The sequence below is a fragment of the Bos indicus x Bos taurus genome, chromosome 24, assembly GCF_003369695.1.
Source record: "Bos indicus x Bos taurus breed Angus x Brahman F1 hybrid chromosome 24, Bos_hybrid_MaternalHap_v2.0, whole genome shotgun sequence".
NCBI lineage: Eukaryota > Metazoa > Chordata > Mammalia > Artiodactyla > Bovidae > Bos > Bos indicus x Bos taurus.
The window spans coordinates 16,452,383-16,474,498 of NC_040099.1; positions in this window are offsets into that span (position 1 = coordinate 16,452,383).

A 22,116-nucleotide genomic window follows, 5' to 3' on the forward strand; every position below is an offset into this window, starting at 1 on the left:
CTCGGTGAAAGGTATATGGTGAAGCTCTGTACTATTTTTTTATAACTCTTCTGCAGGTCTATAAGTTCCAAATAAAAAACAAAATTTAAACAAAACAAAAGCATCATCTCTTACATCACTCTTACACACTGTGAATGAGGCAAAAGCTCAGGACTATCACTAATATCTCAACTGCAAGGAGCTGGACCAAACTCCATCACTTCTTACTGGACATCTTTGGAGCAAGTGACTGCTATAACCAGGGTGTGAAATCCCCAAGATATATGGTGGACTTCATATTGGATGGGATATTTACAGTTTCACAGACAGATAACACCTCGGCCAGCAGCTGAAAAGGACAAGATTTAAATATTGGCAAAAGAACAGTGAAAGTCATGGCTATCTCCCAACTGGTCAAAGTATTACCAAACCAGAGTGCTAAAGAATATAGAAAAGGTAGTTAAGTTGATCCACGTAAAGGGCGTTCCAAAGAGGTATGGCAGATTTCTTCCTTGCGACCTAGATTGGTAAACTACCTCAATCCCATCTTTATGTCAGAGAGTCCTAGGCCAATTTCTCTGACTTCAAGGAGGTTGCAAGCTTGGCATGGCCCAGAGAGCAAAGGGATCTGCAGTTGAAGTTACTGTGACTGAAAAGACAAAACTTTGCTGATTGCAGGTATGTCTCTGTCAGGCAAACAGTCACTGGATGTACTAACCAATTATTTGCACATATGGATTCTTAAACATTACCTATAATTTGCTTAAAATACCTTTTTTTTTTTTTTCAAAAATAGGAGATAGAGTGAGCCAAGCAGAATAGAGGCAAATAGAAAGACTTAATTAAAGGAAGTTATTAATTTAATATTTGCTGAAAAGCAAAAGCAAATCCTATAGAATTCTTGTTTGATATAATCATGAAGGTGGCTGTACCTCATCTATGTTATGGATGTTTCCACATTTTATGTTGTAAAGAGATAGAATATAGTTACGTCTCAGCAGCTCAATTATGAGGGATAAAAATTGCCAGTTATGACTTCTTTAGATCTCACAATAAGCAAATTATGGAGCAAGTTCTCTCATCTTGGTTTCACAATTGAGTTCATATTATGTAATGTTAGCCTAGCTTTTTCATTAAAGCAACAGTAAAAAGTGATTGTTAATGAGCATAACAAAGTATTTTTGGCATGGAAATAGCTATTTATACTTTTCAAAACTGTTTGTTCTTTTAAGAAGACAAATATTCCACCTTACAAACATGTTTGCAAAATGCCTATATTTAAGATAAAGTTCAAGTCAGCACATGTGTAGATGAGCACACTTAATAAATGATATCTGACCTTTTTCTAATTTTTGATAGGAAAAGAAGAAGAGGGGGAAAGACAGAAAAAAAGAAGAAAAAGAAAGAAAAGAGGGAGAAAGAAAAAAATTAAAGAAGAAGCAGAAAGGATGGAAGAAAAGAAGTATAGATAGGAGGTAGACTGTTTTCTATAGGGACCACTATGCATGTTATATGTACATATATATTAGCTGCTTTCTTATTCTCTTCTTCATTCAAAATTCAGAAGTTTGCAAACTAGAGAGAAAGATATACTTTTAAGCCACAAATCTTTACTCCCCAAAGAGGATGAGATAATGAAAGATGAATTAAAATCCCCAGATATTATTCACTATGCATTCATACAGAGCTCTAATATAATGTAAGGAACCAGAATATGCCATCTCAAATACGCCTGTTTGGTATACAGATTATTTTGAACTAAAAGACATTGAGAACCAACAGAGGCAGAAAAAGCTCTAAAACCAGGGCACAAGTTTTTCTTTTGTAAAGAAAATTTACATGTTTCTAAAGAGATTTCCATTTGTAAAGATGTCTACTTCTCCCTGACTTGAATAAGGAGAAATTAATAATTTATCAATGAAAAACATAATGGCTTAAATTTTCAACATGAATATTACTAAACAAGCCTAGTTTACCAAACTTTTTCTCATCTTCTCCCTATAACTTGCTTCCCCAGCACAGAAGTCCAATGCCTCTTTCCTTCTTTTACCTTGAAATAATATTTAAAAAGTTCTAACCAACTCTGAATTACTCATAACTGGGTGCTTCCATGTATAAATGTAGGCTGCTTGTGTCAAAGTCTATTTTTCTCTCGTTAATCTACCTTTCCCCAGTGTAATTTATAGGGCTGTAGGGAAAGAACTTAAATTGGATAGAGGAAAAAGATTTATTATTCTTCCTCTACAATATACAACATTCCACAGGTAACTTAGACCATGATTTTCATTTGAAAAATGCAGAACTTAGACACAGATGAATTCCTAGACTTAAAGAAATAAAACTTGTTAACATAAGATTTTCATCTATTTTCTGTAATAATTAGCACCTTTATTGCTAGAATTTGACAAATATGCAATGTGATGTTTTATCATTGTGAGATGCATTGTGAGATGATTACCACAATCAAGCTAGTTAACATACCCATCAGAACAGATCAGATCAGTCGCTCAGTCGTGTCCGACTCTTTGCGACCCCATGAATCGCAGCACGCCAGGCCTCCCTGCCCATCACCAACTCCTGGAGTTCACTCAGACTCACGTCCATCAAGTCAGTGATGCCATCCAGCCATCTCATCCTCTGTCCTCCCCTTCTCCTCCTGCCCCCAATCCCTCCCAGCATCAGAGTCTTTTCCAATGAGTCAACTCTTCACATGAGGTGGCCAAAGTACTGGAGTTTCAGCTTTAGCATCATTCCTTCCAAAGAAATCCCAGGGCTGATCTCCTTCTGAATGGACTGGTTGGATCTCCTGGCAGTCCAAGGGACTCTCAAGAGTCTTCTCCAACACCACAGTTCAAAAGCATCAATCCTTTGGCGCTCAGCCTTCTTCACAGTCCAACTCTCACATCTGTACATGACCACAAGAAAAACCATAGCCTTGACTAGATGAACCTTTGTTGGCAAAGTAATGTCTCTGCTTTTGAATATGCTATCTAGGTTGGTCATAACTTTCCTTCCAAGGAGTAAACGTCTTTTAATTTCATGGCTGCAGTCACCATCTGCAGTGATTTTGGAGCCCAGAAAAATAAAGTCTGACACTGTTTCCACTGTTTCCCCATCTATTTCCCATGAAGTGGTGGGACCGGATGCCATGATCTTCGTTTTCTGAATGTTGAGCTTTAAGCCAACTTTTTCGCTCTCCACTTTCACTCTCATCAAGAGGCTTTTTAGTTCCTCTTCACTTTCTGCCATAAGGGTGGTGTCATCTGCATATCTGAGGTGATTGAGACTTCTCCCGGCAATCTTGATTCCAGCTTGTGTTTCTTCCAGTCCAGCGTTTCTCATGATGTAATCTGCATATAAGTTAAATAAACAGGGTGACAATATACAGCCTTGACATACTCCTTTTCCTATTTGGAACCAGTCTGTTGTCCCATGTCCAGTTCTAACTTGTTTCCTGACCTGCATACAAATTTCTCAAGAGGCAGATCAGGTGGTCTGGTATTCCCATCTCTTTCAGAATTTTCCACAGTTTCTTGTGATCCACACAGTCAAAGGCTTTGGCATAGTCAAGAAAGCAGAAATAGATGTTTTTCTGGAACTCTCTTGCTTTTTCTATGATCCAGCGGATGTTGGCAATTTGATCTCTGGTTCCTCTGCCTTTTCTAAAACCAGCTTGAACATCAGGAAGTTCACGGTTCACATATTGCTGAAGCCTGGCTTGGAGAATTTTGAGCATTACTTTACTAGCGTGTGAGATGAGTGCAATTGTGCAGTAGTTTGAGCATTCTTTGGCATTATCCATCACCTATTTTTGGTGTGGTGAGAACCCTTGGAATTTACTCTCTTAGCAAAATTTTAAATATATAGTACATTATTATTAACTATAGTCACAAGTACATTAGGTTTATATAACTTATTTATGCTTTGACTGGCATCTCCCCTTTTCCCCCAGGGCAATTTTTTGTTGTTGTTCTAATTATTTCAACATCAAATTTCTCCCCTCACTACTTTCAAATTCTGATAGATTAGGAGCAGTAGTGTAGAATATTATCATTGAAGTGTGCTGTTTTTTTACTGCATGAAATATTTTTAGACCCTGATGCTGGGAAAGATTGAGGGCAGGAGGAGAAGGGGATGACTGAGGATGACATGGTTTGATTGCATCACCAACGCGATGGGAATGATTTTGAATAGACTCTGGGAGTTGGTGATGGACAGGGAAGCCTGGCGTGCTACAGCTCATGGGGTTGCAAAGAGTCAGACATGACTAAATGACTGAACTGACCTGAACTCTGTTTTGTTCTGTTCAGACACCAAGTCATGACACCATGGACTGCAGCACACCAGGCTTCCCTGTCCCCAACCATCTCCCACAGTTTGTCCAACTTCATGTCCATTTCATTGTTGATGCCATCCAACCATCTCATCTTCTGTTGCCCTCTTTTCCTTCTATTTTCAATCTTTCTCAGCATCAGGATCTTTTCCAACAAGTTGGCTCATCACATCAGGTGACCGAAGTATTGGAGTTTCAGCTTCAGTCCTTCCAATGAATATTCAGGGTTTATTTCCTTTAAGATTGACTGGCTTGATCTCTTTGACGTCCAAGGGACTCCCAAGAGTCTTCTCTAGCACCACAGTTCAAAAGTAGCAATTCTTTGGTACTCTGTCTTTTTTATGGTCTAGCTCTCACAACCGTATGTTACGTCTGGAAAGACCATAGGTTTAACTATACAGACCTTTGTTAGTAAAATGATGTCTTTGCTTTTTAACACACTTGTCTAGGTTTTCATAGCTTTCCTGCCGAGGAGCAAGCATCTTCCAATTTCATGATGCAGTCACCATCTGCAGTGATTTTAGAGCCCAAGAAGAGGAAATCTGTTACTGCTTCCACATTTTTCCTTCTATTTGCCATGAAGTGATGGGGCCTGATGCCATGATCTTAGTTTTTGTTTGTTTGTTTTGTTTTGTTTGCTTTTAAGCATTTAGTTTTAAGCAGTCTCTTTCATTTTCCACATTCATACTCATTAAGAGGTTTTTTAGTTTCTCTTTGCTTTCTGCATTAGAGTGGTATCCTTTACATATCTGAAGTAGTTGATATTTCTCCCAGAAATCTTGTTTCCAACATGTAACTCATCCAGCCCTGCATTGCTCATGATATGCTCTGCATTAAATAAACATGGTGACAATACTCCTTAACATACACCTTTACCAATTTTGCACCAGTCAGTTGTTCCACGTCTGATTCTGTTTCTTCTTGACTCGTGTACAGGTTTCTCAGGAGATAGGTAAAATGGTCTTGTATTCTCATCTCTTTAAGAGTTTTCCACAATTTGTTATGATCCACACAGCCAAAGGCTTAAGTGTAGTCAATGAAACAATGGCAGATCTTTTTCTGGAATTCCCTTATTTTCTCTATGATCCAGCCAAAGTTGACAATTTGATATCTGGTTCCTCTGCTTTTTCTAAATCCTGCTTGGACATCTGTAATTTCTTATTTCATGTAATGCTGAAACATAACATGCAGGATTGTGAACATAACCTACTGGCATTGGGGGCGAGTGTAACTGGTGGCTTGAACATTCTTTATCACTGTGCTTCTTGGGAACTGGGATGAGGATTGATTCTTTCCAGTCCTATGGCCACTACTGGGTTTTCCAAATTTGCTGACATATTGAATGCAACACTTTGATAACATCATCTTTTAGTATTTTAAATAGCTTTGCTGAAATCCCATCATCTCCACTAGCTTTATTGGCAATGGTGCCTCCTAAGGGCCTCTTGAATTCAACTCCCGAATATCTAGCTCTGGGTGAGTGACCACACCATCTTGGTTATCTGGGTCATTAAGCTATTTTCATTTTGTACAGTTCTTCTGTGTATTCTTGCCATCTCTTCTTGATCATTTCTGCTCCTGTTAGGTCTTTACATTTTCTGTTTTGTTGTACCCATCTTTGGATGAAATATTTCTTTGACATTTCCAATTTTCTTGAAGAAATCTCTGGTCTTTCCCCTTCTGTTGTTTTCCTCTATTTCTTTGCAATATTCATTGAAGAAGGCCTTCTTGTCTCTCCCTGCTGTTCTCTGGAACTCTGCATTTAGTTTGGTGTACCTTTCTCTTTTTCCCTTGCTTTTCACTTCTTTTCTTTCCTCAGATATTTGTAAAGCCCCCTCAGACAACCACTTTGCCTTCTTCCTTTTCCTTTTCCTTTGGGATAGTTTTTGTTTTCATTCTTTCCTGCCTCCTGTGCAATAATATAGACCTCTGAACATAGGTCTTCAGGCACCCTGTTTACTAGATATAATCACTTGAATCTATTCATCACCTCCACTGTATATTCACAGGTGATTTGATTTAATTCGTACCTGACTTCCTTAGTGGTTTTCCCCACTTTCTTCAGTTTAAGCCTGAATTTTGCGATAAGGAGCTGATTATTTGAACCACAGTCAGCTCCAGGTCTTGTTTGACTGTATAGAGTTCCTCCATTTTTGTCTAAAAGAATGCAATCAATCTGATTTCGGCATTGACCATTTGGTGATGTCTACATGTAAAGTTGTCCCTTGCGTTGTTTAAAAAGAGTGTTTGCTATGACCAGTGAGCTCTCTTGGCAGAATTTTGTTAACCTTTGCCCTGCTTCATTTTGTACTCCAAGGCCAAACTTGTCTCTTACTCCAGGTATTTCTTGACTTTCTGCTTTTACATTCCAATCCCCTATGATGAATAGGATATATTTTTTTAGAGTTAGTTCTAGGAGGTCTTCATAGAACTGATCAACTTCAACTTCTTCAGCATAGGTGATTGGGGCACAGATTTGAATTACTGTGATGCTGAATGGTTTGCCTTGGAAACAAACTGAGATCATTCCGTCATTTTTGAGGTTACACTGAAGTACTGCATTTCAGAGTCTTTTGTTAATCATAAGGGTTATTCGATTTCATCTAGGGATTCTTGCCCACAATAGTATATGTAATGGTCATCTGAATTAAATTCACCCATTCTCATCCATTTTAGTTCACTGATTCCTAAGATGTTGATGTTTAATCTTGGTATCTCCTGCTTGACCATGTCCAACTTACCTTGATTCATGGACCCATTATCCCAGATTCCTATGCAATACTGTTCTTCACAGCATTGGACTTTAGTTTCACCACCAAACACATCCACAACCAGGCATCATTTCTGCTTTGGCCCAACTGCTTCATTCTCTTGGAGCTATTAGTAGTTGTCCTCCACTATTCCCCAGTAGCATATTGGACACCTTCAGACCCAGGGTTCCGCTTTGGGTGTCATATCTTTTTGCCTTTTTATACAGTTCATGGGATTCTCATAGCAAGTATACTGGGGAGGTTTGCCAGTTTCTCCTCCATCCCCACCAAAGTCCCTCTCAATTTCCTAGGTTTCTGCTCGCTTAGATATTCTATTACATCTTTTCTTACTATTGCAACCCAAAGGAAGTTTTATTTCTTTAAAACCTTGAACTGTGTTTAAGATCTATACAGTCTGGACATATCACTTAGCATTTGATAATGGCCAATTATATATATATATATATATATATATATATATATATATATATATATATACATTGCCAATCCTTTGAAATCGGCCTGAGTTTATTTTTCCATTGGACATGCAAGACTTAAATCTATTGTCATTATCTACCATTAAGTCATAAGGTAACAATGGAGATGGACCAAATGTCTCATAGTAACCTCGTCAAAGTCATGAACATTATAATTGGAAGTGATGGTAAAGCATTGGCTACCACGAGGGTGAATTTTCTTCTTGGCAGCAAAGTTGTACATTTTTTAAGTAATTAAAAGGTAATTATTATAGAAAAATTCAAAGTCTGTTTAAATATTTCACAGATAAAGCATTGAAGTCACCACTGGTTTCCCCATAACAAAATGCTAAGAAATAACTGCCCCTCTCAGCCCGTGAGCTACATCATTAATGTCATACACCAAACTTAGAGAGTCATTTCCTACTTCATCTTCCTGGATTTGCTATATAATATCTCCCCAAATTTCCCATTGAGCTTATATTTTTTATTACTTCAGCTCAACACAAAAAGTTAACTTGGGTATAGGAAATATTCATTTTTTAAACGAGAGTACTTTGCTTAGAAGGAGTCTTTGAAAAGAGCTCTGATGGATTCAGCAAGAACGTATGCTTTGATATGTTGAAAGAAACCTGCTTCACAAATAAGATGAGATTTTTTTTAATGCAAATGACCTCATACTGATATATGTTGCAGTGCATATATATTTGGATGATTTTTAAAAGAATTTCAGTATGGAAAGAAAGATCAGGAGAGCAGTAGAAAGCCAAGGAACCACACAAACACAATTCTAATAATCCTTAGCCTGAACAGTGTGGGAATCATGCTTCAGAAGTAGAGTGCCATTTCCAGAAGTAAAACCACTTAATGCAAGAGCTTCATATTGCATATAATAAAAAATGACAAAAACCAACACATGAGCTGCCACTCCCTACTCCTGTAGACAGGACAGATATAACATCAACAATTTCTTAATCTCTGTCTCTATCTCTAGCTATAAACAGTCATTTACATGCTTTCTCTATGCATATGTTTTTCTATGTTTTCTTTTTTTTTCAGGTGGTTTCATAAAAATGAAAGAATGAAATAATATGTAGTCTTCTACTCTGTCTTCTTCACTTAGGATAATGATCTTGAGGTTTATCCTTGTTGTTTATGTTAGTATTTTGTTCTTTATTTATTGATCAATTGTGCTCAGTTTATATAAAACATTTTGCGTATACTTTCATCATGTGATGCACACTGGGATTGGTTCTAATCTGGGGCTATTGTGAGTAATGCTCCCATGAAAACCTTTGCATACCTAACTGCTCTTGGTTGATTCCCAGGTGTGGAGTTGTTGGGTCATAATGGTAAATTTCTGCTTAATTTTCAAAAAGCTATCAGATTCCAAACTGGCTATCCAATTAACATTCCCTTTTAACCATCATTATAGGCACTAGTGGTAAAGAACCCATCTGTCAGTGTAGGAGACATAAGAGACATGCGTTCGATCCTTGTGTTGGGAAGTTCCACTAGAGGAAGGCATGGCAATCTACTCCAGTATTCTTGCCTGGGGAATTCCATGGACAGAAGAGCCTGGGGAACTAAAATCCATAGGGTCCCAAAGTGTCAGATATGACTGAAGCAACTTAGTGCACACACATAAAGAAGTTGTAACTTGTATACATACTTATAGTCTGTATTTTATGAGTATGGTTATAGTAGTTGGGTGTGAAGTGGAATCCTGTTTTACTTTTTTATTTTCATAATTGCTAAAAATCTTATGACTCTTCTGTTGTGCTTAATAGCCATTCCTAACAACTGCTTTATTGACTGTGCAAATCTCTATGCAGATTTTTTTACTTGATTTTTTTCCTCTGATTATTTAATTTAAAAATACTTTTATGTTTTCTGTATGCAAGTCATTTATTAGATATATAATCTGCAAATAATTTCTCCTAATTTGTGGCTTGTCTTTCTTTTTTGATGGCTTGTTTTTCTTTTTTTATTAGTTATTTTTTATGAATTGTTTTTGACATTGCACCTAAGAATTCTAGGAAATCCAAGTCCCTGAAAATTTTCTTAAGCCAGTACCACACTACCTTTACAATGTCAAAACTTCAGAAACAGTAAAATTAAAACTAGGCCAGTTAAGTAGTGTTTAGTAAGAAAGAGTTAATTGTGCACAAAAATACAATTTCCAAACTGAGAGTCTTCAAATTCAAAACTGATGTGAAGGTGAGGGCCAAAATGTTACAGGATAGTCTATAAAGTGAAAATGAGAAAGTTGTTTATCTTTTACAAAAATTGGATTACAATGAGGGTTTCCATTTGTGGAGTTGGGCGTTTAAATGATTATCTTATACCATTTTAGGAAGATAACATTTTTTGGCCATCAGAGGAACAAGGAATAACCAAAGTTTCCCTAATGTTCATAAAACAAGGTAGGTTTAGTTTTCCTCAAGGGACTTCCCTGGTAGCTCAGCTAGTAAAGAATCCACCTGCAATGCAGTGGACCTGGGTTCGATACCTGGGTTGGTAAGTCCCCTGGAAGAGGGCATGGCAACCCATTCAAATATTCTTGCCTGGAGAATTCCATGGACATAGGAGCCAGGTGGGCTACAGTTTTTAGGGTCACACAGAATCGGACACGACTGAAGTAACTAAGCGGCAGCAGCAGCAATTTTGCTTCGGGGCTCAACTGGTTTGGTTACTTGGGGGATTTTCAAATCACTTTATTTTAACAACTTGCATATTTGAAATCAAGTATGTAAGTTGCTTTTTCTTCTCTCCCTTCCCTTTTATTCTTTTTCTTCATTTTACTCAGCGCTTTCAAAACACATTTGCATTTGCTTTCTGCCTTCACTCTATTCTCTCTCATGACATCTCATCCATTTTCCTTATTTTCTGTAAATAAGTCTTTATCTCGGGAAACTTTTAAGATTTTCTCTTTATCTTTATGTTGTGTGTTTAATTTGTTTTAATCATGTGTGGGGTGCACTGAATCTGAATTTCTTTACTGTAATTTGATGTCTTTCATCAAATTCAGCCAATATTTCTTCCTATATATTTTTTTCACCCCATTTCCTCTTCTTTTGCTGCTTTTGGGTCTCCATATAAACAAATTTTAGGCTGACTTATTTGTTTTTCACAGATACTATGTTTTCCATTTTTGTTTTGTTTTTTCGTTTTTAGATAATTTCAATGTTCTGTCCTCACATTCACTAATTCTTTTTTGTGCTGTATCCATTCTGCTAATAAACTCATCAAAATTATTCTTGATCTCTGATGCCAATTTTCTCATTCTAGAATTTTTAACCAAAGTTGCTAATTTTATATTATTTTTTTATACACATTCTTTGTTATATCCTTTATTGTACTTACTGTTTTAAAGTTCATCTTTGATAATTTCAACATGAGTGCTTCTGTTTCTACTGATCATTTTGCCTTTTAATGACTCATCACACTTTTTTTTCCCTCATAATTCTGGTTGAACACAGGCATTATGTGAAAAAGAACTGGAAATAATAAAGTACATAATTTTTGTCTATGCAAGTGCATGCCTCTTTTTCGTTCAGACTGGCACCATGAAAAAGAGGTTGCTGAGTCAATCTAGTTTGTTGTGCTTGGTCTGGTTTTTGTTTGATCTATTCTATGGTTGAGCATGGTCTAGTCTCTGTTCTTACATTAAATTCAAATTTGCAAGTAATTTAATTAATTTGAGGATGGAATTTCAACCCTCCCCTTAGCAGAGCTTGGGATCTGAGTGCCTGGAAGTTTTATCTTTTTTCTCCTGTTCTACCTTCATATTCAGTTCATCCCGGGTACCCTCAAGCTATTCTCTCTCAAATCTGCTGCATCTTCTCAGCAACAGACTGCCATTGCCTAGGTCTTAATGTAAGTAAGAGACTGCCTAGGATTCTCTCTGAGCTTATGTTCTCTTCACAGATTTTAATGTGCCCAGGAACATCTGCTTTTTGGTGTTCTGTGACAGGGCTAGTCTCCATCATTACTCCTTCACTACTCTCTATGGTTACTGTCTCAAAATTCATCTAAAAACTGGAAGATTTACTCAAAGATGTCAAAACTCCTCCAGTTTATCTGTATCTAAGGCATTTGCAATCCTTTTTATAAACATTTACTAGATTACAATAATCTGAATATAATAATAATAATGATCTCTCCTCCCTCTAAATCCATAACTAAGTCATTAATGTAATTTTACCTGACAATAAATCCCTATGTTTAATTTACCTTTCAAGTTTGTTATAACACTTATATGTTCATTTTATAATAAATATATTAAGTATATTAAGACATAACATATATTATCTAAATCTAGGAAATCTATAGCCAAACACTTGTAGAAAAAATAATTGGGTCAGTACTTGTATCCCATCATCCAGAATACAGCTAAATGTATATTTCATTAAAAACTTTCATTTCTTTCTGTGGACATGACAATTTTACTGAACAATGTCAAGTAATTGCAAAATAAAATATTTCAGTTAAACACATACAATATTATTTCCATATTTTTACAATATCATTATTGTGTGATGAATAGAGTAAATAGTTATGCAATAGATAATTGCTCCTAAAATCTAGTATAACACAGCAATTTTGATTCTGTAAGCTATATTTTTTGAAAACCAAAGATCGGCAATGATTGAATACTTTGATCTATAAAGAATGCTACATATATTGAAAGGCATGAGACATGGCTACTGTAATCTTTTCATTTGTAAAAAAATTATGTTTTCTAATCCAAACTTCAAATGTTAAAACTAGAAAACAGAAGTCTAGTTTATAGTTATCCATGTGTTGATTTAAAAATAAAAATCACCAGAATGATAATATGAAAATTATCATAAACTTTGTGTTACAGGTGTTCTACTAGACCACTTAGAAATAGACATTAAATCAATAGCAGAAGGTTTCAGAATATAAGGATTACTGATAATTCTACATTTTGTGTAATATGCATTATACCAATGTAAATTGATTTTGTATTTATCAATGGCAGTGCCACTTTCTACACCTCAGATACAAGTAAAAAAAAAAAAAAATGAAGTATTTTCTCCCTGAAATACACTTTTGCTCTCTCTTATATGAACTCATGAAACCAGCACAGGAACTTGAATATCACAAAGATAATGCAGTACCATAAAGTGGCTTTATTTTGTAAGATCACCATAATAGAGCACTATAAACTGAGTGCTTTGTTAGAGAAATGTATATTCTTTGCAGTTTGAAATCTAGAATTCCCAATTCAAGGTGTTGATAGGATCATGTTCCTTTAAAAACCTCTACAGGAGGGTCTTTCCTTCCTTCTTCCAGCTTCTGGTAACAGTAAATGTCCATGGCTTTCAGCAGCATAATTCCAATCTCTCCTATCAACCTCAAATGGACCTCTTCTTTGTCTCTTCACATTGTCCATATTGTCTTGCGCTTCTCTGGGTCCAAATTTCTTTCTTCTCATAAAAACACAAGTCATATTCAGTTAAGGGTCAATGATACTTCAACATCACTTCAACTTAACTAATTACATCTTCCACAATTCTATTCCCAAGTACAGTCATATACAGGGGTATTGGGGTGAGAATATATATTTTGAAGAGAAAATCCAACCCATAAAATGAATATTTGTGAATCATCAGTGTTCATTTCTGTCATAGGAGGTCAGTCTTATTTCCCAAGAGAAGATCTCCTGGGGATCTTCTGCACAGATCTGTAGTTCTCAGCTAAATTCATGTGTAATAATCTGAGCTTTTCCACAGCAAATACCATCACAGTTCAGTTCAGTAAAATTCAGTTCAATTGCTCAGTCATGTCCAACTCTTTATGACCCCATGGACTGCAGCATGCCAGGCTTCCCTGTCCATCACCAATTTGCGAAGTTTGCTTAAACCCATGTCAACTGAGTTGGTGATGCCATCCAACCATCTCATCCTCTGTCATTCCCCTTTCTTCCTGCCCTCAATCTTTTTCAACATCAGGGTCTTTTCCAAAGAGTCAGTTCTTCACATCAGGTGGCCAAAGCACTGGAGCTTCAGCTTCAGCATCAGTCCTTCCCATGAATACTCAGGACTGATATACTTTAGGTGGACTGGTTTGATCTCCTTACAGTCTAAGGGATTCTCAAGAGTCTTTTCCAACACCAGAGTTCAAAAGCAACAATTCTTTGGCATTCAGCTTTCTTTATGTTCCAACTCTTGAATCCATACGTGACTACTGGAAAAACCATCGCTTTGACTAGAAAGACCTTTGGCGGCAAAGAAATATCTCTGCTTTTTAATATGCTGTTGAAGTTTATCACAGCTTTTCTTCTAAGGAGCAAGTGCCTATTAATTTCATGGCTGCAGTCACTATCTGTAGTGATTTTGGAACCCTAGAAAATAAAGTCTCTCACTGTTCCTGTTGTCTCCCCATCTAATTGCCATGAAGTGATGGGACCAGATGCCATGATCTTAGTTTTTTGAAAGCTGAGTTTTAAGCCAGCTTTTTCACTCTCCTTTTTCACTTTCATTAAGAGGTTCTTAGTTCTTCACTTTCTGCCATAGGGTGGTGCCATCTATATATCTAAGTTTATTGATATCTTTCCTGGAAATCTTGGTTCCAGCTTGTGCTTCATCCAGCCCAGCATTTTGCATGATATACTCTGCATATAAGTTAAATAAGCAGGGTGACGATATACATCCTTGATGTACTGTTTCCCAATTTTGAACCAGTCTATTGTTCCATGCCCAGTTTTAATTGTTGCTTCTTGACATTCATACAGATTTCTCAGGAGGCAGTTCAGGTGGTCTGGTATTCCCATCTCTTGAACAATTTTCCACAGTTTGCTGTGATCCACACAGTCAAAGGCTTTAGTATAGTCAATGAAGCAGAAGTAGATGTTTTTTTTAGAATTCTCTTGTCTTTCCTATGACTCAATGGATGCTGGTCATTTGATCTCTGGTTCCTCTGCCTTTTCTAAATCCAACTTGAACATCTGTTAAGTTCATGGTTCAGGTATTGCTGAAACCTGGCTTGGAGAATTTTGTTCATTACTTTGCTAGCATGTGAGATGAGTGCAGTTGTGTGGAAGTTTGAGTATTCTTTGGTGTGATCTTTCTTTGGGATTGGAAAGAAAACTGACCTTTTCCAGTCCCGTGGACACTGCTGTGTTTTCCAAATTTCCTGGCATATTGAGTGCCTCACTTTCACAGAATCATCTTTTGGGACTTGTAATAACTCAGCTGGAATTCCATCACCTCCACTAGCTTTGCTCAAAGTGATGTTTCCTAAGTCTCACTTGATTTAACACTCCAGGATGTCTGGCTCTTGATGAGTGATCACACCATCATGATTATCTGGATCATTATGATCTCCTTTTTACTGTTCTTCTGTGTATTCTTGTCACATCTTCTTAATATCTTCTGCTTCAGATATAATGATATAATGGTCATTTGAATTAAATTAACCCATTCTTGTGTATTTTAGTGCACTGATTTCTAAATTTGTCAACAGTAGGAAATAAGTCATTAAGGTTAGTTTCTTTTTAATATAATAGATTTATAGTTAATTTATATTAATCATATCTTACATTTAAATATATTTAAAATTTTGTATCATATGTTTTTATTAGATGTTATAAGATATTTTGAAAAACTGGCAAAAAACATAAAATAAAAGTAAAGTAAAGTAAATTTGGTCAGTCGTGTCCGACTCTTTGCAACCCCGTGGACTGTAGCCCACCAGGCTCCTCCATCCATGGGATTCTCCAGGCAAAAATACTGGAGTGGGTTGCCATTTCCTTCTCCAGGGGATCTTCCCAACCCAGGGATCAAACCCAGGTCTCCTGCATTGCAGTCAGGTGCTTTAACCTCTGAGCCACCATGGAAGCATACATTACTAAATTTCAGAGTGTAACTCTTTTTTGTTTATATGATTCAATTATACATATGCATATATGGTATTTTTGAAATTGTTTTCCATTATACTTGATAACAAGATTGACTATAGTTCCCTGTCCTATACAGTAAATCATTGTTGCTTGTTGTGTATATCTATATATTTTTAAATTAGGAATCTAGCATTCTATTTATATTAAGTCAAACAAATGGAATCAAAATGTCATACATTTTTTAACTAGGTAAAAATTCAGAAGTTTTCTAAAATATATATATGTGTATATTATATGTACACAAAAGTTTTTCTACTACTATGTTTGATAAAGACTTCAGAAAAGCATCAGAAAAAGAGATGGATAAGTTGGAAAACATAAACTAAATGAAATGGGAGCACTGAATATGAAACAGAAAAAGTGAAACAAACTAACTAAAAGTAAAAGTAAAATATCCCCATATAGTCCTTTTTAAATATATATATATATATTTATTGAGGCATAATTGACTTACAATGTTTCAGGTGCAGAGCAAGGTGATTTGGTTATACAGAAACATATATTATTTTTGAAACTGTTTTTCATAATAAGCTATTACAAGATACTGACTATAATTCCCGATGCTATACAGTGAACCTTTGTTGCTTGTAGCATATCTATTTTTTAATTAGAAATCTAGCATTCTATTCATACTAAGTCAAACAAGTAGAATCAAAATGTCATAATATTTTAGTTAGGCAAAAATTCATAAGTTTTAAAATATATATATTGTATATGTTTATATATACATAAATATATAATGTGTATATATATATTTTTCTACTAGCTTTTCTACTAGCATACATATATATATATTTATATATACATATATAAATACATAGAGTTTATATATACATATATATAAATATATATAATGTTTATATATATACGTTATATATGTCTATATATAATGTTTATATATACACATATAACTATATTTATATATTAAAACATATATACATAGTTTATGTATACATATATATATTATGTATATAATGTGTATATACATATACACATATATACATTTTTATACTATGTATATATATATATATATATACATTTTTCTACTAGCTTTTCTACCATACTTGATGGCTTGAGAAAGAACAACAACAACAACAACAAAGATATGGAAAAGTTTGAGAACATAAGCTAAATGAAATGGGAGCACTGAATAAGATATAGAAAAATAAACTAGATAAAAGTAAAAATTTATCATATAGTCCAGTTTTTTTTAAACATGATTGCTCATTAGAAACATATCTGGAGCTCTGGCAAAAAGAAAAAAAAAATAGCATTTCCTGGGCATTTGTATTTTTCAAAATATTCCAAGAGAATTCTCATATGCATCTGGATTTTAAAAAGTGATTACAGATTTTTCTATTAAATGGTATAGCTCTTTTTTTAGAGGATGAACATTCTTTGACTTTACCTGAGCTACTTACAGGTGTTTTCTAAAGCCAAACAGTTTCTTCTTGCTTAGTACTTGTAGGTCTGTTTCCACTTGCTACCCATTGAAGGCCAAACCCTGCTGAGGGTGATATGACTATCAGCTATTTTTAAAGATAGCCTTCAACAATACCTAAGAGCAAATTGGAGCCCAGAACCCTTTGGATGAATGAAAGGTGGAGGAGGAAGTGTCAATTGGTATTAGAAATTACAGTCCTCATCACTAACCAGTTTTAAAACTATGTCCAAAAGCATTATAGCTTCAAATGTTAGTAAGTTTTAGTGTTCTTCCACATTCTTTGATATCAGTGTTGATGATAAAAGTAAAATTGAAGTAAAAACCACATCGAAGAAAAAGAAAGAATTAAAAGAATTGCTCTCTGTAGTTTGTTCACCAACCGTACCTTCTACATTTTCCTACTGAATGATTTTTGCCACCACAATATAATGAGTATATCCTTCTCAATACTATCTCCGGCAAAACCTATTCTGCAAATAAATGGAGTTAACATATTATATTCTTACTTTAATGGTTTGACACTAGAATGAAAGAGTATTACATATTTATCCCCAAACCCTCTCTCTTTCTATATGATTCCCTCTCTTAGAATTACCGTTCTCTGGATATACAGTGAATTACTTCAGCTTTGTAATATATAATAATTCTGGTTAACACATCCATTAAGTGTTCAATGTTCTATACATATGAGCAAAGATAGATTGCTCAGTCACTAAATCATGTCTGAGTTTTTGTGACTCCATGGACTATAGTCTTCAAGGATCCTCTGTCCATGGGATTCTCCAGGCAAGAATACTGGAGTAGGTCACCATTTCCTCCTCCAGGGCATCTTCCTGACTCAAGAATTGAACCCACATCTCCTGCATCTCCTACATTGGCAGGGCGACACATTACCACTGAGCCACTGGGAGCCAAAGATAGATTAGGTCACTGTTGACAATAACCAGGTGGTTATTTCTTCATCTGATTTTTTCCTGAAGATTGGGAATATTTATTCAGTTTCCTTGCTGTCTTTTAAATTTTGACCACTTTCCATGACATTAACTGATTATTAACTATTTTACCTGTTTGAAAGCCAGGTGATTTGAATAAAAGTTACTAGAAGCAAAATCATACATTTCAAATGAAATTTACCAGTAGGAGAAAGAGGAAATATATCTCATTTCTAGTTTTTCTCTTAAACTTATAATCAGAACAATTCTTTAGATAATCCAAGCAGAAATCTTATGGCTTGAGTTGAATGAATTTTATTGTATTATTTTTCCTTTGAAAGATTGAGGATTCTGTTGTCGTGGTATTGTCTTTATCTCCTTGAGGTCTCAGTTCTCAGAGGTGTTTTAATTAAAATTACAAGCAAAGCATTATAATACTCATATTTTATCCCCTGCACTATGCAATGTGTACTGGCATAAGACAAATTGGTAATTTAAATTCATTAGAATATAACCTCTTCTCAATATAATAATAATAAAACTAATTTTTCAACATCTATTTTCTCTAATTGTTGTTGTTCAGTCACTAATGTCCACCTGTTTATGAGCCCATGGTCTGCAACACACCAGGCTTCCTTGTCCTTCAATATCTTCCAGAGTTTGCTCAAACTCATGTCCATTGAATCAGTGATGCCATCTAACCATATTATCTTCTGTTGTTCAGTTCTCCTTCTGCCTTCAATAATTCCAAGCATCAGGGTCTTTTCCATTGAGTTGGCTCTTTGCATCTGGGGGACAAATTATTGGAGCTTCAGCTTCAGCGTCAGTCCTTCCAATGAGTATTCAGAGTTGATTTCCTTTCAGATTGACTGCTTTGATTACCTTGCTGTCCAAAGGACTATCAAGAATCTTTTCCAGCACCACAATTCAAAAGCATCAAATTTTCAGCACTCAGCTTTCTTTACGGCCCAACTCTCACATCCATGCATGATTGCAGGAAAAAAAAAAAAAATAGCTTTGACTATACAGACATTTGTCAGCAAAGAGATGTCTCTGTTTTTTAAAGCACTGTTTAGGTTTGTCAGAGGGTAGACAGAATAAAAATCACAATGGCAGAAAACAAACCAACATGATTACATGTGTCACAGCCTTATGTAACTCAATGAAAATATGAACCATGCCATGTAAGGCCACCCAAGACTGACAGGTCATGGTGGAGAGTTATGACAAACATGGTGCCCTGGAGAAGGAAATGGCAAGCCACTTCAGGATTCTTGCCTTGAGAACCTCATGAACAGTATGAAAAGACAAAAAGGTATGACACTGAAAGATGAAACCCCCAGATCAGAGAGTGCCACAGGAGAAGAGTGGGGAAATAAGGCCAGAAGAAATGAAGAGGCTGAACCAAAGTGAAAATGATGCCCAGTAGGGTATATGTCTGGTGGTAAAAGTAAAGTTTGATTTGATAAAAAAAACATTATTGCATAGGAACCTGGAATGTTATGTCCATGAATCAAGATAAATTGAAAGTGGTCAAACAGGAGATGACAAGAGGGACCATTGATTATTTTAGGAATCAGTGAGCTAAAATGAACAGAAATGGGTGCCTTTAATTCAGGTAACCATTATATCTACTAAAATGGGCAAAAAATCCCTTAGAAGAAATGGAATAGCCCTCATAGCAAAAACCAACCAAACAAATAAACAAAACACAGTATTTGGGTACAACCTTAAAAGTGACAGAATGATCTCGGTTCCTTTTCAAGGCAAGACATTCAACGTCACAGAAATCGAAGTTTATGTCCCAAGCCCTAATGCCAAAGAAAATTAAGTTAATGGTTCTATGAAGACCTACAAGACCTTCTAGAACTAACACCAAAAACAAACAAACAAAAAAAGGTGTCCTTCTCATCATAGGGGACTGGAATGCAAACATAGGAAGTCAAGACATACCTGGAATAACAGGCATGTTTGGTCTTGGAATATAAATTGAAGTAGGTCAAAGGCTAACAGAGTTTTGCTTAGAGAATGCACTAGTCATATCAAACACCCTCTTCCAACAACACAAGAAATGACTACACATGGACATCACCAGATAGTCAATATTGATACGATTTATTATATTCTTTGTACCCAAAGATGGAGAAGCTCTATATTTTCAGCAAAAACAAGACCAGCAGCTGACTATGGCTCAGATCATGAGCTTCTTATTGCTAAATTCAGGCTTTAATTGAAGAAAGTAGGGAAAAAAACTAGACCATTCAGTTATGACCGAAATCAAATCCCTTATGATTATACAGTGGAAGTGACAAATAGACTCAAGGCATTAGATCTGATAGGCAGAGTACCTAAAAAAATCTATGGACAGAGGTTTGTAACACTACAGGAGGTGATGACTAAAACCACCCCCAAGGAAAAGAAATGCAAGAAGGCAATATGGTGGCCTGAGGGGCCCTTACAAATAGATGATAAAAGAAGGGAAGTGAAAGGCAAAGGAGAATGGGAAGGATATACCCAACTAAATGCAGAGTTCCAAAGAATATCAAGGAGAGATAAGAAAGACTTCTTAAGTGAACAATGCAGGGAAGGAAACAATAGAATGGTAAAGACTAGAGATCACTTCAAGAAAATTAGAGATACTGCGGGAAGATTTCATGCAAAGATGAGCACAATAAAAGACACTCACCACGCCAAAAAATTTAGAAAAATCAGCAGTGGCCACAGAACTTAGAAAGTTCAGTTTTCATTCCAATCTCAAAGAAGGGCAATGCCAAATAACATTCAAACTACAGCACAATTGTGCTCATTTTACAGGCTAGGAAGGTAATGCTCAAAATCCTCAAGCTAAGCTTCAACAATACAGGAACCACAAACTTCCAGATGTACCAGGTAGATTTAGAAAAGGCAAGGGAACAGAGGTTAAAATAACAACATCTGTTGGATCAAAGAAAAAACAAGAGAATTCCAGAAAACACATTTACTTCTGCTTCACTGACTATACTAAAGGCTTTGACTGTATGGATCAAAACAAACTGTGGAAAATTCTTCAAGAGATGGGAATACCAGAACACCTTACCTGCCTCCTGAGGAACCTGTATGCATATCAAGAAACAATAGTTAGAGCCAGAGGTGGAACAATGGACAGGTTCCAAACTGAGAAAGAAGCATGTCAAGTCTGAATATTGTCACCCTGTTTATTTAACTTAGATGCAGAGTGCTGTGTTGTGTGCTTAATCACTGTGCTGTGTGCTTAGTTGCTCAGTCATGTCTGACTCTTTGTGACCCTAGGGACTGTTGCCCCCCAGGATCCTCTGTCCATGGGGACACTCCAGGAAAGAATATTGGAGTAGTTTGCCATGTCCTCCTCCAGGGGATCTTCTCAACCCAGGGATCGAACCCAGGTCTGCCTCAATGCTGGTGAATTCTCAGAGGCACTGTTGGAAATCCAAGAATACTGGAGTGAGTAGCCTATCTCTTCTTCAGGGGATGTTCCCAACACAGGAACTGAACCAAGGTCTCCTACTTCAGTAGGAGGTAGGAGTAGGACTCTGCTACTCTCCTTCTACAAAGAATTGCAGGCAGATTCTCTACCAGCTGAGCTACCAGGGAAGCCCCTATATGCAGAGTACATCATGCAAAATATTGGACTGGATGAAGTTCAAGCTGGAATCAAGATTGTTGGGTGAATATCAATAACTTTAAATATACAGATGACACCATCCTAAAGACAGAAAGTGAAGAAGAACTAAACAACCTCTTTATAAATATGAAAAAGAAGAGTGAGTGAAAAAGCTTGTTTAAAACTCAACTTTCAAGAAAACTAAGATCATGGCATCCAGCCCCATCACTTTATGGCAAATAGGTGGGGAAACTATGGAAACAGTGATAAACTTTATTCTCCTGGGCTCCAAAATCACTGTGGACAGTGCCTGTAACCATGAACTTTAAAGACACTGGTCCTTGGAAGAAGAGCTATGACAAACCTAGACAGTGTATTAAGCACTGGCATCATTTTGTCAACAAAAGTCTGTAACGTGCCTATAGTCAAAGCTATGGTTTTTCCAGTAGTCATGTACCAATGAGAGAGTTAGACCATAAAAAAGGCTGAGCCCAAAAGACATGATGATTTCAAACTGTGGTGCTGAAGAAGACAAGAGTCGGCAAGGAGATCACACCAGTCAATCCTGAGGAAATCACCCATAATGTTCCTGAAAGGACTGATGATGAAGCTGAAGCTCCAATACTTTAGCCACCAGATGTGAAGGGGTGACT